At 37.3% G+C, this 16,161-nt stretch overlaps 1 protein-coding gene across 2 annotated transcripts in view; it reads right to left on the bottom strand.

The window, feature by feature from the left end:
• The window catches only part of FILIP1 (filamin A interacting protein 1), a 260,849-nt gene extending 249,626 nt beyond the window's left edge, over window positions 1-11,223 (bottom strand). Inside the window, exon 1 of one of the 2 annotated variants that reach the window (XM_021000129.2) lies at window positions 10,692-11,223. The gene's annotated coding sequence lies outside the window, so the exon portion shown is untranslated. The remainder of the gene's footprint in view (window positions 1-10,691) is intronic. The other variant, XM_021000130.2, reaches the window with a different exon arrangement.
• Window positions 11,224-16,161: the final 4,938 nt, after the last annotated feature.

The raw sequence follows: 16,161 nt of genomic DNA, 5'->3' as shown, positions 1-16,161 counted from the left end.
ATATTTTGACAATCGTAGCAGGACATGTATGATGACACCATTCTTCTCAAAAATTTCGGTGGCTTTTTGTTGTCTACTAAATAAATTATAAATTCTTGATAGATGTACAATCTGGCTTCAAGCCACTTTTCTTATATTGCCCTCATATATGCTCTATGTTCTCTACAAACTGGACTACTCTGGCTCATGTTCTTATTTAGTCTTCTTTCTTCTTTGTTCGTGCCATCCCCCATGGGACAAGACCCCTCCCTCACCCCACCATCTCCATGTGTGAAATTCTTTCTTTCCTCTAATGACCAAATGAAGTCCCACCTCCTCCCTGAAGTTTACTTTGTCCTCTCACTCCATAAGTAAAAGTGATCTTTCTCTCCTCAGATCTCATAGCACTTTGTCTAGGCCTCTCTTTTGTCCTCAGCTTATTCTTTCTTGCATCATAGTTATTTGCATAAATGAATGAAAAAATTTATTAAGTGCCTACTATGTGCCAGAAACTGAGTATATAAACATAAGCAATCAAGATAGTCTCTGCCCTTAAGTAGATTACATTTCAATAGAATAATAGTTTTCTCCTATTAAGATTGAAGCCTCTTTGAGAACAGGGTCCATGTTGTATCTATCTTTGTATCCTCCTCTGTTTATCTCAGTGCCTTGTGCCTAGTAGACAATTCAATCTAACAATCATTTATTAAGCACCTATTGTGTGCCTTGCAGGGGCAGCTAAATAGTACAGTGGATAGAATGCCAGGCCTGGAGTCAGAAAGATCTGAGTTCAGATCCAGCCTTGGACATTTACTAGCTGTATGACTCTGGGCAAGTCGCTTAACCCTGTTTGCCTCAGTTTCCTCATCTATAAAATGAGCTGGAGAAGGAAATGGCAAATCACTCCAATATCTTTGCCAAGAAAACCCCAAATGGGGTCATGAAGAGTTGGAAATGACTGAAATTACTCAACAACAACAACAACAACAACAACAAAACGTGCCTTGCTAGTGTATCTAGCCTAGGTACAGGGGATACAAAGACAAAATGAAAAATGACCCTTGTCCTCAAGATGTTTACGTTATGCTAAAGACAAAGGGTAAGGGGGGGAGGCACGTAAAATGTGTGCATGATATTTTGAGGCAAGCTGGAGCACTAGCAACTAGGGAGACAAAGAAAGGTTTCCTGTAGGAGGCGGCACCTGAGATAAGCCTTGAAGAAAGCTAAGGATTCTAAAAGTCAGAGGTAAGGAGGAAATGTATTCCAGGTAATTCATACATTTCCATAGAACTGAAGTGAAATAATAAGGCACTCACCCATCCAGGTGCCTGGGTCCAGTTTAAATGAAAGACATTCTTTCAGTAGCTAATAAGACAAAAGAGTACTTTAAAACTACTAGAGTCACTTTTTAAGGAGTCACAAGGAAGAGTCCAGTTGGCAAAATTCTTCTCTACCCAATCTGGGCAAGCAGGTTGTCTTTGTTTCCCATTAGTGTGTGTTTGTCGTCACAGTAACTGCAGGGATCCAAATAAATGGTGATTCTGTCATTTCCTCAGGCACTTAGGCCGGGGCCCTGAAATAGCATTATGAACTCAGAACTGCTGCTTCCTTTCCTGCTGTGTAGATACTTCCCAGTCAGAAAAACAGGGCCCCAAACCAGGTACTCTAGTCATAAATGCATTAAACAGCTAGGAAGAAAATGCAGAAAGTTCATTTGTGCCTATTATTGTATATGTTATGACTCATGTGTGCGTGGGAAAGAGCTTATTTTCTTAACAATCCCTTAGATAAACAAGGCAAGTTGGCAGTAATGGGATTGTCATGATGTCAGCAACCAGTTAATGCTTTAAATCAAATAGCCTCTTGATTTATATCTTCAGGATCATTTTTTTAAATATGCAATTAATTGATTCCAACAGCAATGCCTGCTCTCTCTGCACCTTCACCTTACAAGGATATGTGCTTGTAAATACAACTATTCATAATCACTTGTAGCATGCTCATTCACAGATGGTGCAATAGGAAGGGAAATAATGTCCAAATCCAGCTTTTAACCTTTCTTGGTCTAGGAAGCAACAGTCCTATCATTTTCATCTATGTTCCAGTGAAGGAGATAGTTGACAATAGTAAGGAAAAAGAGCAAAAACAGAAGAAAAAAATCCCTAAACCTTACAGGTTCAATTAAAGTCAGATTGTGTTAGAGAGATGTCTGGTTTAGCTTTAAAAAGAAAAAAAATTAAGTTTGTCTTTCACTTGTACAGGCCTCGGCAACACATAAATCATCCAACATTATGCACTTTGACACCATTTCCCAAAAAAGGAAAAACAACCTAAACCTTTCTTTTTATACTCAGTGCTGCTAGCACTTAAATCAAGCTGGAGTGAGGATAAGGGTTGGGGTGGCCCTGGGAACATGTTGTTTAATTTTGTTTTACCATATCTCTCAACTGCTATTTTCTCTAGATGAGCAAATCATCTGGTGAACAGCTAGATGAAGCTGTTTCCTTTGTGTTCATATCCTAAGTACTTCTATGGCATGCTGTATGAACTTTGAAGTGAAATTCATTCAGCTCCTACCACATAGAAAAATTCATCCTGCTGCCTGTAGATTGTTTTTCTTTGGTCAGCCATTTAAGGGGTAAGAGTTGGGGGAGAGAAGACAACAAACTCCAGCTTATTTTCCTGAGTTTCCCACATTTGTCACTCATTCCTTCAGAAATGGATTGTCATAAATAAATTTTTTTCTTAAGAGTTTTCAACGCTTGTGATTGATTTTTTAACTATTAATTCACTGACTGCACAGTCAACCAGGCTTCCATCAGAAAGGAAAATTTAAGATAAAAATTTCCTTACCTTTCAAAAAACAGTCTTGCCAATTAGAGGAAGCTGAGCAAAATTCTAAGTTATCTACCATATTAAATTATTAAATCATCAACCTGGTCATATATCACAGAGATGGCATCCTTTGGATTCTAAAATCCTTAACAACTTTCACTTGCTATAAAGATGGTTAGTGACATCAAGAAACAACTAGTATAATCAATGAACTAGTATAATAATAGATATGAAATTTACTTATAAAGTGAAGAGAGATAGGATTTAGAGCTAGAAGAGATCTTAGAGATAACTTAGTCCAACCTTCCATTTTATAGAAGGGAAAGCAGGGTCTGGAGAGGTCACGTGGTCTGGATGGGTAATTAAGTATATTAGGAAGTCAGGAAGTTAGAGAGAAAGGTATCCTGGCATGAGTGGAATGAGACTCATATTTGGTGTCAGAACATGTGATTTTAAATCTCATCTTAGACACTTACTAAGTGACCAAGAGCCAGTCACATAAGCTAGAGCCTTTGATTCCTTACCTGTATAATGGAAGAAATAATACTTTCTCTACCTACCTCAAAGAATTGTTATAAGGAAAGTCCTTTACAAACTTGAGTTATCATGGTTATTATTTTGATAAATATGCAAGTAGAAAATTAGAAAATTCCTCTTTGTAATCCAGCATTTACTTTGGGATGTAGTTCTGTGAACTTGGCTTTTCAAAAAATATTTTGATAATTATATATTTCACTATTCTGTTTTCCTTGGTAATCCTATATATTTTATTTTATGCATTTAAAAACATTGTTCTGAGAAAGGTTCTGTAGGTTTTACCAGACTGCCAAAGGAGTCCATGACACAAAAAAAGGCTAAGAAACCCTGATTTAGATGATAATTGTTCGGTTATCTTCAAGAAGAATGAATAGGATTAATGGCAGTGAACAGAAACAAACCATTTCCATTTAGTAATATTGTATCATATGTATGGGCTGACCTTTTTTGTATTTTCTTTTTCATCTGTTATCAAGTTAGCAAAGCAAACCAAAACACCCTACGATTCTTCTGGGCAGAGGGTGGGTTCTAGAGGAGAAGGGTGATATATCTAATAAGTTACACTTTCCCAGAGGAAAAATGTTCAGGTACTATATATTAGACATAGTGATGTCTTCTGTTCCAGAGATACTGAAGAATTCAGAGTCAATACATTAAATTGTCACAAGTGTTAAAAACAGAAAACATAAAGCAATTCTTGCTGCTGGTGCTTTCTTGGCATTGTTACTGCATATATAGGAAATTGAACTTATTGAGGGATATGGGAGGCCTAGGGAAGTACAAATTCCATACAGAATAGTTATCCATTGGTCAAGCTGTATCTATAGCATCCAGCAGCAAAGTATGTTCCAAAAAAAGATTACAAGTCCTGTATGTGCATTCTTCTGTCTTTCAGATGTGTGAATTCATGTGTATGCAAAATGCAGTAGAACATTTTCTATAGGGATAATGCCTAACCAAACAAGATCATTAAGATATGCTGACATGTCCTCTCCGGGATTTATTCTTGTTAATGTAGCTTGAGTCCAGTTAAGAAACAGAAGGGTGTCTGTTTGGCTTTGCTTTTATGTCATAAGCTTAATGAAATGCTAAAAGGGCATCTGAGATTGGGTAGAACAAGTAAGACTTATTAGGCTTTTGCAAGTTATTTCCTTGGCTTCTGATTTTTTTTCCCTCTTTCTCTTATGCTCTTCAGCTAGGATCTCAACATTATCTCAACCTACCAATCCAGCTGTAATGACACTCTCCAAACATGAAGATGTGCTGCTATAGCCATCAGTAGAAATTAATATACATTGGGAAAATTCATTTGAATAGGATGGAGTTAGGGGCTGCTGGAAGGCCATCCCACCACAGATATATAGTATAATCACAGTGGAAGAAGAAATGGTTTGTCCCCCAGAAAAAATTCCAACACTGACCCTCTGGGGAGTTGAAGGGAAAGATAAGCCCCAGGGAAAGAACATAACTGTGACAGGACCCTGTGGGTGGCAGGAATATGGTTCAGGCTAGAAGAAAAGCACAAAGTGAGATGCAAAGACAGCAGTTATTGCAAGAAGGAAATATATATATATATATATATACCCTACTGGTGGGAAAGGAAGCATCTACCCCTCATCTCACTCAAAGCTCTCTATTTACCAACCCTCTCAAGCTAGTAAAGATGCTATAAGTGAATCTTGAATCCTGTTGTATAGGAACTACTTTGAAAGACATATCCTTATCCTAAGAAAAGAATAAATACATTCAGGTTCAAGAACCAAAAGTAGTCAAAAAATTTGCAACTTATAACCCACCTTCACTTCTGAAAAATAGATAAAAGATTTTTACAAGAGAAATCAGTTATTTAATGAATACATTTTAGATGTTTCACAGATTCAATTGAAAAATCCCGCAGTGGTTCTTAATGGACACCTGTTCAGCTGAGTAATTTTAGCCCGCTTGCCCATCTTAAAAATAGAAAGAGAAGGATTTCCCATCAGTGAACACAAACACAATTGCTTTTATTATATAAGAAAGAAACTTTCAGATTTTCATGCTTTATCTAAAAAAGCAAAGGGCAAAAATAACATGATTTGTCACCTGAGGACAACTCAGAACAGAATCTGGTCCCAGTATATGTGAAAGGCTAAGAGCCAGGACACTTTCTTTATAGGCCTGTTCATATGCATGGTTCATACTTACATCTACTGTACAGATTCTTCTCCCTCTTCTATATCAACTGTTCTCATAAAACAAATAACTTTTTTGAAAGGAACTTTACTATCTTGACATTTGGGGTCACAAGTATGTTTTCATTTTTACAATCATTTGTGATTTGTGTAGGCATGATTCAGACTTGCCTTGGGCAGTATTTTAGATTAGCAGCCCCTCCTATGGTTTCCATTTCTTAATTTTACACATCTCTTTTCTTTCTGACTTGCTCATTGTCAAGGACCCAAAACATATTCATCAAAAATGATAGGAAATGGAGTTGTGAATGTTGATTCAACAAAGCACTTTAAGATTTGTAAAATACTTTGCTAACCATAATCTTGTGGGAAATAAGTACAAATTTTATTATATCCCATTTAATGGATAAAAAAGCCCAGTCCTGGAGAGGTTAGGTGACTTGTCTGTGTTTACATAGTTAGCAAGTGGTAGAGAAGACTTGAAATAAGGTTGTTTGACAACTACACCATGTATAAGTACCTGAATTAAGTACTGTGCTGGGAAGAAGTTATCACAAGTATAGTCCCTACCCTTACTTGGCTTTTAATCTAATAAGAGAGATAAAACATTCAAAACCATTTGGGATAAATGCCAAATGATTACAAAGTGCTACAGATATTTAGGGAAGGATAAGTCATTTTTGAAGGATGGCAGTGAGGGATGGTCTGAGAAGGTATTAGGCAATGAGTGATAATTGATTTGGGTCTTAAAAGAAAGGTATGATTCTAATAGGCAAAGCCTGATAAGGAAGGAACTTCAGATGAAATATCATAAACAAAAGTGCTGAGGTAGAAAAATGCATCATTCAAGGCAATGATGATAGTACAGGTTACCTGAAACTTCAGGTTTCTGCTACAAAGCAGCAAGAGATAAGAAGAAGCAAGGTAGATTGGGATCAGATCCTACAGGGCCTTAAGTGTGAAGTTAAGTTATTTGGAAAAGTGGGGCAAATATTAGAGAAAATAAGTAGCTAGGGGGTGTGTTGTAGAGAATAGAACAACTGGGCCTACTGTCAGAAAGATCTGAGTTCAAATTCAGCCTCAAATATTTACTAGCTATGTGATCCTGGGCAATTACTTAACCACTGTTTGCCTCAGTTTCCTCAACTGTAAAATGTTAATACTAATAGCACTTACTTCCTAGGGTTGTTGCTAGAATCAAATGAGATAATATTTATAAAGCACTTAGCACAGAGCCTGGCTTATAGTAAGTGCTTAATAAATGTTTGTTTCCTTCCTTCCTGCTCTAAATGAGTTCAAGTCACTTAGAACAGACAAATTACATCTGAAGTTCTAGGCGGGCAGGGGTGGGGGTACTTCTTGGTATTATTGTTGAAGCATGTTCTGAGTACTCTTTAAGGAATCACAAAGAACAGCAAAGATGTTTCGAGACTGGAGAGGGATAGACTTTGTCTTTTTTTTTAAAGGCAAGAAAGTGAATACTTTAAGCGATTGATTAATGAGCTTGATGTCAATTATTGGTAAATTTTCAGAAGTGATTATTGAATGTGTAGCTTGTGACCATATGGAAGAGAAAGAAGTGATGACTAAAAAGCAGCAGGAGATCATTAAAAACAAGTCATGCCAAACTACATTAATTTCCTTTCTTTGACAGAGTTACTAGAGAGGTAAATTAGAAAAATATTTATAGACATTGTATACAAGGGTTTCAGTAAGGCATTTGACAAAGTTTCCATTGCTATCCTAGTAGATAAGATGGAAACATACAGGCTTTATGGTAATGCTATTAATTGGAAACTCCATGAGGGCACAGATTAATCCATTTTGTCTTCGTATTCAGTCAGAAATATAGTGGGTACTTAATAAATGAATACTGATTGATTGATTGATGAACTCCAAACAAATGATTAATGTATGGATGTTGATTTGAAAGGAGAGTTCTATTGGAATGTTTCAAAATTCTGATCTGGGTCAGGCCCTCTTCAATATATTTTATCAATACCCATCAAATCCACAAAGTTAGGAAACAAATCTAATAGTCTGGTTGGCAGAATCAGCATCTTGATAGGCTAGTATGGATGGCTTGGTGAAATTTAACAGATATGAAGACAAAGTTTTGCACTTGGGTTCAAAAAATCAATTGCATAAGACATGTACTAGTTGCATGTCAAGTCTCATAGCCTCTCTGAGGGATAGTTTTCTCATCTGTAAAATGGGGGTGATAATAGTTCTTATCTTACAAGATAATTGAGGATCAAGTTATATAATTTATGTAAAGTACATTAAAAATGTAAGTTCCATATGAATGAAAGCTATTATCCACTAAAATATAAGCTCCTTGAGAGCAAATGCTTTTTTCATTTTTTTAATGCACAGAGCACATAGCAGCTGCTTAATAAATGCATGTTGAATTAAAATGAATTTAATAGAAATTTTCAAGGTCACACTGCTAATCCATGACAAAGCCCATGGCTAAGCACTGAAGATTTTGTGTGTGTGTACAATCATAGCAGTGCCTTAGGAACATTAATCTGGCAGTTAAGTGCAAGAAGGATTAGAATAAGGAAGATTCTTGAAGAAAGGAGAATGGATCAAAGACTCCTAAAATAAACTAGGTAAAAAGTAACAAGTGCCTGGACTACCAGTGGAAGTACTGTGAAAGACAAGAAAGATGGCTCAAACTAAGAGAATTTAGGAACTGTTTCAATATGCAGGGCAACGTTAAGGGGCAAGGAGGAAGTCAAAGATAACTCTGCTCTATCAGATCTCACTGGTTATGGGAATGATGGCACTGTTTGATAGTACAACAAAAACAAAAACCAGAATCAGAGCAGTTGTAAGTACAGCTAGCAAGATCTTCAAAAATTTAAACCCTTGACTTGCTTTCCCAGAGCCCATGGATCGTTAAGGGAGTGCAGAATAAATTAACTATGACCTGTGTCAGAAAATACAAACTACCATGGGTATCTACTACTATTAGTTTCATGAATATTCTAATCAACATAGACAATACATTGACTCATGCCAAGAAATCACACATTTCCAGATTTCAGAGAGGATGGAAAAGGCCACTTCTGGGTTATTAATGATCTATGGAAAAATGCAAGGAAAATGGTGTACTATGTGATCTTGGCCTTCATTTATTGTAGAAAATCATGTGGTTTCACTTGAGGTCTTTTGATGTGTAAGGATAAAACAGCAGCGTTGCTCCTCAGACCTTCACTTGTGCTGCCCTGTCTTTCAGGAAACCTAGCCTTCAATTTGGGTCAAACTCTGCATTTAGTTACACATGCACTGCTCCATGGACTTCAAAAGAAATTGTGTGCCTGAAACGGGTGGTAAGATTTGGCCCAACTGCACATACTTGAGCCAACAATGTGACCCTTCCTAAGATATAAACAAGTAGAAATGTAAAGCATTTAGTTCTGCCTTTTCGAAATTCTTTCATAACCAAATCATATTGTCTCTTCCACTGTAAGAATCACCCATTGGTGCTAAATTCACCACTGGTGTGGCTACAGATATCTACATAGCTATAGATAAAGATATAAATACATAGTATTTGTATATGACTAGATTTATTCACCTTACAAACAGTTCAAGGAATCCTAAATTTTAAGCAGTTTTAGATTAAGAATAGCTAGAATGAATTTAGTGTAATAAATGCCCTGGTTTTCCTAAAATCATAATAAAAAAATTATTTAGCCTCACAAAGATGGAAAAATTTATTCAGGGGCTTAGTTCATTCTTACTTCCAAACACATACACATATTCTTCAGAGTCAATTCTAGATCAATTCCTTTTCTTTGACTAAACAGATACCATCATGATGCAATTGTAAGAACACCAGATTTAGAATCAGAAAACCTGGGTTCAAATCCCAGCTCTGCCACTTGCTACCTGTGTGACACGGAGCAAGTTTCCTCACCTGTAAAATGGGACTGGAGGAGTGGCTAAAAAGGTCTTGAAGGTTTCTTCCTGCTCTAAATCAAAGATCTGAGGACCTGAGGACCTGAGTAAATCAGTTAACATCTCTGGTCCTCCACTTCCTCAACTATAAAATGAGAACTCCTAGAGCACTTCAAGAACCTTCACTGGCCCCTCCACCTTTGAGACTAATCCTTCATACGTACTTGGGTATTTTAATATTATACTTGCCACATAACAGCTATTCAGATAATTGGGCTTGTGTTCTGTTCTGTGGAATGACTCTTCTACATGAATACAATGAGTTAGATCTCCCAATAGCTTACAACAGCCCAATATAGCCTAAAAGATTTTATGGGATTCAATGGGGAACACAAGAAGCAATTCTTGATTAAAAAAATACATAGCAATTCATGAAACAGGAAAGAGCATCCTTCTCACAGGAAAAACTCAGGTTTCTCTCAGATTAAGATAGGCAAAAAAAAAAACAGCTTATGAAAGGATCATGACTTCAATTCTGTTTGAATTGAAAGGAATGGGGTCTGTTACAGCTGTATGTAAACAATTACCCAACTTGTGAACAACCAGTTTGAAACAACCTTTCAGACACTTTTTTGAATGTCTCCCCTCTACTACAGAAGAATCAGGGAGTGATTCAATACTGACTGTGGTCACAGCCCAGGCAGAAAGAAACATATGGGGTGAGACTGTCATGAGGTCAGAACCAATAGCACAAGGTGTACCGATGTAATCAGAGAATCAGGCCAAAGGAGAAGCAGAAAGCAGCAAGGCATGAGTATAGCAATACAGACCCCATGTGGGAATCTCCTCTCATTTACCACATGGACTGCTAGCTAGTTTTAGTAACTGTAAAGTCTCTGATTGCTTGGATTGGGGTGGAGGAAGGATTTCATTTGTAATTCACTCCAGATACTGTGAAAGGGGGTTAAATGGTCTGATTTTTTACTTAATAGTGTGGTCTTTGTCTAGTAATAAGTTAGAATCAATATTTTCATTTCAATTGACAATTACACGGCCCCAAAGCTTTGTGACTTGTATGGGATTTTTTTCAACTGAGAGACCATGATATAGCTGGATGTTTTGCCATAACTCATAAACTTATCATCACATATAATAGAACAGTGAACACTAAAAGGCAGTATCAGATAAATTAAAATTTATGAAAAATTTCCTCCCTTACAGGAACATACACAGAAGAGTAATTAGCCCTCTCTGTCTTACCTGACAGCAGCTCTCTAGGTTCCTTGGTGAGTGACAACTTATCCTTCCAGAAGTCCGGTGAATTGTCCCACAGTACAAAGTAGCTGAAAGTCCAAGAAAACTCTCCTGCCCCGTGAAATCCACAGCAATAGGTTTTCCTCACTCCCCTAAGTCTGTCTAAGCAGCAGATAAAGTCATGCAGCGAACCAAGAAAAAAGAAGAGACGAACTTTTATCTCCCTGGAACCCCAATAAGCAGAGACAGGAGATCGTACTCTCTGAAGTCTCCCACCCAGACTTTTGTTTAAAAGTTTTTTCAACTGTTGCTAGGTGTTGTTTGGCTCCGGCAGTTTGGTTCTGAGATTATGTTTCCCCCTCTTCTTGTTCTCTTCTTCCCACACTGTTCGAGCAATGACTTTGTGGAGCTGGGCTCGCTTGAGCTATATTTAACCAGTGTTCTCAGCAAGTCAAGCTGTCAACAGCTGAAAAGTTTGGAGCAGGCTTTTCTGAGCTCCTCAGCAGCTGAGTGAGGGAGTTATCAGTGGCCACAGCCCTCTCTGCACAACCTTGCTACTGCCTCTGCGAAGGATCGTGGGGAAACTGTCAAATCCTTTTATGGTCTTCGGGTGATTTCACTCTGGTGAGGTAATTATTGTTTGAAGCATTAAGTACAGGCTAGCATTGGGGATTTCTGCTTGACATTCTCAGAAGAGACTGGAGATTCATTAGGGGTCGCAGCAGTTCACCGGTACCACATTCTCACCCTTCGGGCTTTTCTTCAGTAAATGTTATAGAACAGATTCCACATTTTATACATTTCAATGTGTCTCCAAACACTTGGGAAAAACTAAGAGGATAACCTTTCCTAACACAATTTCATAGAGAGTGCTAAATTCAAACCTTAATTACTTGCATGGTCATATCAGAGAAGGCTGAAGACTGAATGGAGTTTTGGTTTTGGTTTTTAAATAATAATTAAGATTATTTTTAACATGATTTAATGAAATACTTTTTCTTTCTAGGGAAATCTTAGCATTATTATCCAGACCCTCCTGATTCAAGAGAAGATATGTATGTGTGGTAGTACAGACATTGGACTCAGGATTCCAAAGGTCACTGAGGAGGCAGCATGGTCATCAAATGGAAAGATATACTGGCTCTAGAGGCAGAGGCCCTGGGTTCAAATCCTGCAACTGATACTACCTGCATGACTTTGGCACAACTTAGCACAGTTCCAGGCACATAGTAGGTGCTATGTAAATGTTAGCTATTATTTTCACTTGGTATTTAAATCACTTGATTTAATAAACCAGTTTCATTCTTCATAAAAAAAAGAGTTTGGGGTAGATGGCTTCTGAGGTCCCTGTTATGATACAATAACCTCAGTCTAACATGATCTCACAGATTCCAAAGCTCATTTTGACTCAATCTAATCTCTCATTCTAAGAATATATCCAGTCCAGCTGCATCATCTTCATTTGCTTTATTTGGTATCTTCACATCTGGGATCATATCTGCACAAGGAGCATTCATCAGCTAAGCATATCATTAAGCAGCTGATTAGTGCTGCCCTTTGAATAATTGTACACATCCATGTGGAGCAGAGGCAGTCCCAGGCATCAGAGGCATTAGGCAACGTATGTAGTGGGGAAAACCAAGAAGAATGTATTAGGGTAGGCCAACTAGAATGCTGTCCTGACAAACGTATCATCTAAAGAATTCTGTGAATACTTCCTAGTAGTTTATTATTTTAAAGGGAACTTCTTGTTGGCATGTAATTTCAGGTAGATCAGAGACTGTATACTGAAGCAGAGTGAAGGTGCCATAGGCTTTTGGCATTATTTTGAGTATCAGAGATCGCTAAGCAAAGGATCTGTCATTGTGTCAATTCCCACCTCCACCCCAACTTCCTAGGGTTGACCATATATGTTGTGAGGCAGCATGACACAACAGAAAGAGCCCTAAATTTGGAATCAGGGGTCCTGACTTCACTTACTACCTCTGCGACCTTGGACAAGTCACTTAGTTTCTCCAGGCTTCATCTATAACATAAGTTCCCAAAGTGGATGAAACCACACCATGGGGTAGGGGGGTGCTGGAATGATCCAGGGGGGTGGTAGTAGCCTTAGGTGCAACTAGGGGGCCTAGAATAAAATAAGGGGGTGGTAGAAGCATAAGGAAAGAAGATAAAATTTTTTTTAAAAAACTGTTGGTACTTGTTTCATCTGTTGTGTAACAGTTAAAATCATATTGATTACAATATTTTCCAAATCAACACACAAAATGCAAGTTATAACCAATCGGCAGTCAAGTCTGCTGACAGGTCTTAACAAGCAAGTATTGGCAAGCGAGCATGTCACATATTGTTAGGAAGTCCAGCATGCATCAGCAGGAATAGGTGTGTGTAATGACTTGTTTACAATATGATACTGTATGGTTACATGACACTATATTGCATCATCAAAATTTCAAGGCAGGAAAAAATTTACAATAAATTATTAAGTTTAATATGCATTATTTTAAAAAATATTTTATATTTTTTGAAATGATGCTATTTTAAAAAAAAACATTAGCGGGTTAAAGAAAGCAGACTTACAGAGGGGTACTGAGTAATGTTTTTAAAAGGGGGCAGTAAACCAAATAAGTTTGGGAACCTCTGATGTATAAAATGAGAAGGTTAGACTATATGACCACTGAGATCACTTCTAGCTCCAAACCTAATGTTCTAGTAGAGCAGTCCTAGTGATTGCTTGAAGAATACTGAGGTTAAATAACCTACTAAAGGTCACACAGCTAATAAGCAGCAGAGATGGAATTTGAACCCAGGTCTTCTAGCCTTCAAGGCAGCTCAAATATACCACACTGTCTCATGTATCTGGTGATAGTTCATTGTACCATACTAGGTCTAAGGTGAACTTGGCATAGGTTATTAGAGGCAGAGCACATAGCCATCTCCGGAATAAAATATTCTTCACTTCTAGGCTTGTACTGAGTGCCCAAAGACCCCAGCTCAGTGCAGCCAAGACTTAACTCAATTCTAGATGTAACAACATTGTCTTTCAATCTCAATAAAATCAGGGTCCTTCTCCCATCAGTTGCTGCTGCACCCAACTGCAATGACATTCATTCAGACTCTTATCTCAGCCTTTCTGGGTCTCAGCCTATCAGGAAATGCAAAAAATAGACTAGCCTCTGAGGACAAAGTGCTCGCTCATGTGAAATGAACTGAGTCTTCCAGGACACAAGGGAATCATTTAGAAAATTAGCTCTTTCAGGACATTAAATGGTACCTTAGAGAGTTCATCACTTCACACAAAGGAACAATTCACTTCCAGGCCAAGTCTCCACAGTCAAAATAAAGCACAGAACTGAACCAATTACCAAGATTATCAAGTCCTTACTCCTCAAAAAAAAAATCTCACTTTTGGCTTCATCATTATAAATCATTCAGTTGAGAGGGTGAGTTTAAAGTTTCTGCTTAAATTACCCAGATAATTACTCTAGTTTTCTTCACTCCTTTACTGGATAAATGGTCCCCAGAATACTTTTCTTGAGCCTTATATAGTATCTATTTCTTTTTTACTTCTGCTATTGGTTGGAGTTGGGGAAGGGGTCAGGGGGAGGAGGAAAAGCTGTTGTGGTTTTGGGGGTGTTTTTTTCTTAATAGCCCAATCACTGAATTTCAGACTTGGAAGGGACTTCAGCAAGCCATCTAGTACAAGCCATATCCAGAAAAGAATCCTCACTACAACTTACCCAACAAGTGGCCATTCTACAACTACTACTGATGCTGCTGCTACTACTACTATTAATAATAATAATGAACTAACATTTCTATATAGTCTTAAATTTTGCAAAGTATTTCTCATATATATATATTATATATATGCATATATATATGTATACATATATACATATATATACATATATATATATATATATATATATATACACACATATATATGTAGAATCTTGTTTGAGCTTTACAACAACTCTGGGCCATAGGTGATGCTATTATTTCCATTTTACAGCTAAGGAAACTGACTTGCCAGCATCACTCAGCTAATAAGTGTCTGAAGCAGGATTTAAAACTAAGGAATTCCTGGCTCCAAGTCCAGCACTATCTACTCTGCCACCTAACTGCCTATTATGTACTGTTTGTTAAAGATTTTATACATTTAGATAAAATTAATTAAGGCTAATTCATTTCCTTAATTCTTGACACAAATGGATATCTGCCTAGCTAACTATACCACAAATGTCAGAAATTCATACACAAGCACAAATATTACTAGTGGATTTAGTTTGTAGACTTTCTACCTCTGGGAACAATTATTCAGACAAAAGCTATTTCCAACAAAATCCACAGAGGAAGTGGGGCCATCAAAGACTTTTATAAAATTGTGCTTTTGTGTAGTCAACAAGGGCTCTGCTCTTTCAGATTTTCATATTGTTAGTTCATTTAAGTTCAATTGCAGCCCTCTTCCCACAACCCCAGTGTTATTGCTCTGATGAGTTCAGTCACCTCCAACTAAATTTGGATTTCCCCACTTGGTAGATGATTCATGATGATGCATTCTATCAGTGCAAGAAAAATATAAATGGGTAAATGGGCTGGTTGGCAGATCATCTCTATATCTCTGTATCATATCTGTATCTCTGTATCGTGGTGATAAAACTTTTCCTCCTTACATGCAGAAAGGTAGAACAATTTTTTTTAGTGAAGAATTTGGCATACTATTAGAATATATTAATGAGGAGTATTTTTTACTACAGGGAATAATATTTACATGCTCAATGGTTTGGAAGTGGGGGCTGGAGAGGGTGTGGGTTTATAAACATGCATTGTTAACAAAATTTATTGTTTGATTCTGACACTGAAGCAAAGGTGAAGGAAGTTGTAGACTATTCCCTCCGCATGCTTGGCAACAAAGAAAGCTTTTAAGCTGTCTGAAAAAAAATAATCACAGGACCTCAGAGTTGGAAGGGACCCCAGACATCATTTTGTCTAAGACAGAAGCGAATAGCAATCCCCCCTAGAGTTAGAAGATATCATTAGCAAACTGTCAACACATCAAAGGCTAAGGAAACAAATTTGTTTCTAGAATGCAGATTAAGAAACTTCAATTTTATAGAGGCCAGGATTTCAAAGGAGAAACCTAATAATTCAGAAATATTGATTTCAGGATTACAAATGAAGGCCACAGCATTTATTGATTCATTAACATTGACCATGAAAGAGAGAAAATAGAGACAATAAGCATAGGCCACTTTTCCTTGGCATTTGATCATGAAAGGGAGGAGAAATATAAGACCACAGCTTAAGGAGAGAATAGAGGTAAGTGAAAGATTTTTTAGGAGGGGGAGAAGTTTGGCTATATTTTCAAGAAGCAGAGGAGTCAGTAGCAAGAGAAAGACTGAATATTAGAAAGAGAGAAGGAATTATTGTTGAGACAAGCTGCCAGAGGATACCAAAGGGGATGGGATCAAGT

Source organism: Phascolarctos cinereus, unplaced genomic scaffold, assembly GCF_003287225.1.
Source record: "Phascolarctos cinereus isolate Bilbo 61053 unplaced genomic scaffold, phaCin_HiC Scaffold_5;HRSCAF=322, whole genome shotgun sequence".
Taxonomy (NCBI): Eukaryota; Metazoa; Chordata; class Mammalia; order Diprotodontia; family Phascolarctidae; genus Phascolarctos; species Phascolarctos cinereus.
This window is presented reverse-complemented; position numbering and strand designations above follow the sequence as displayed.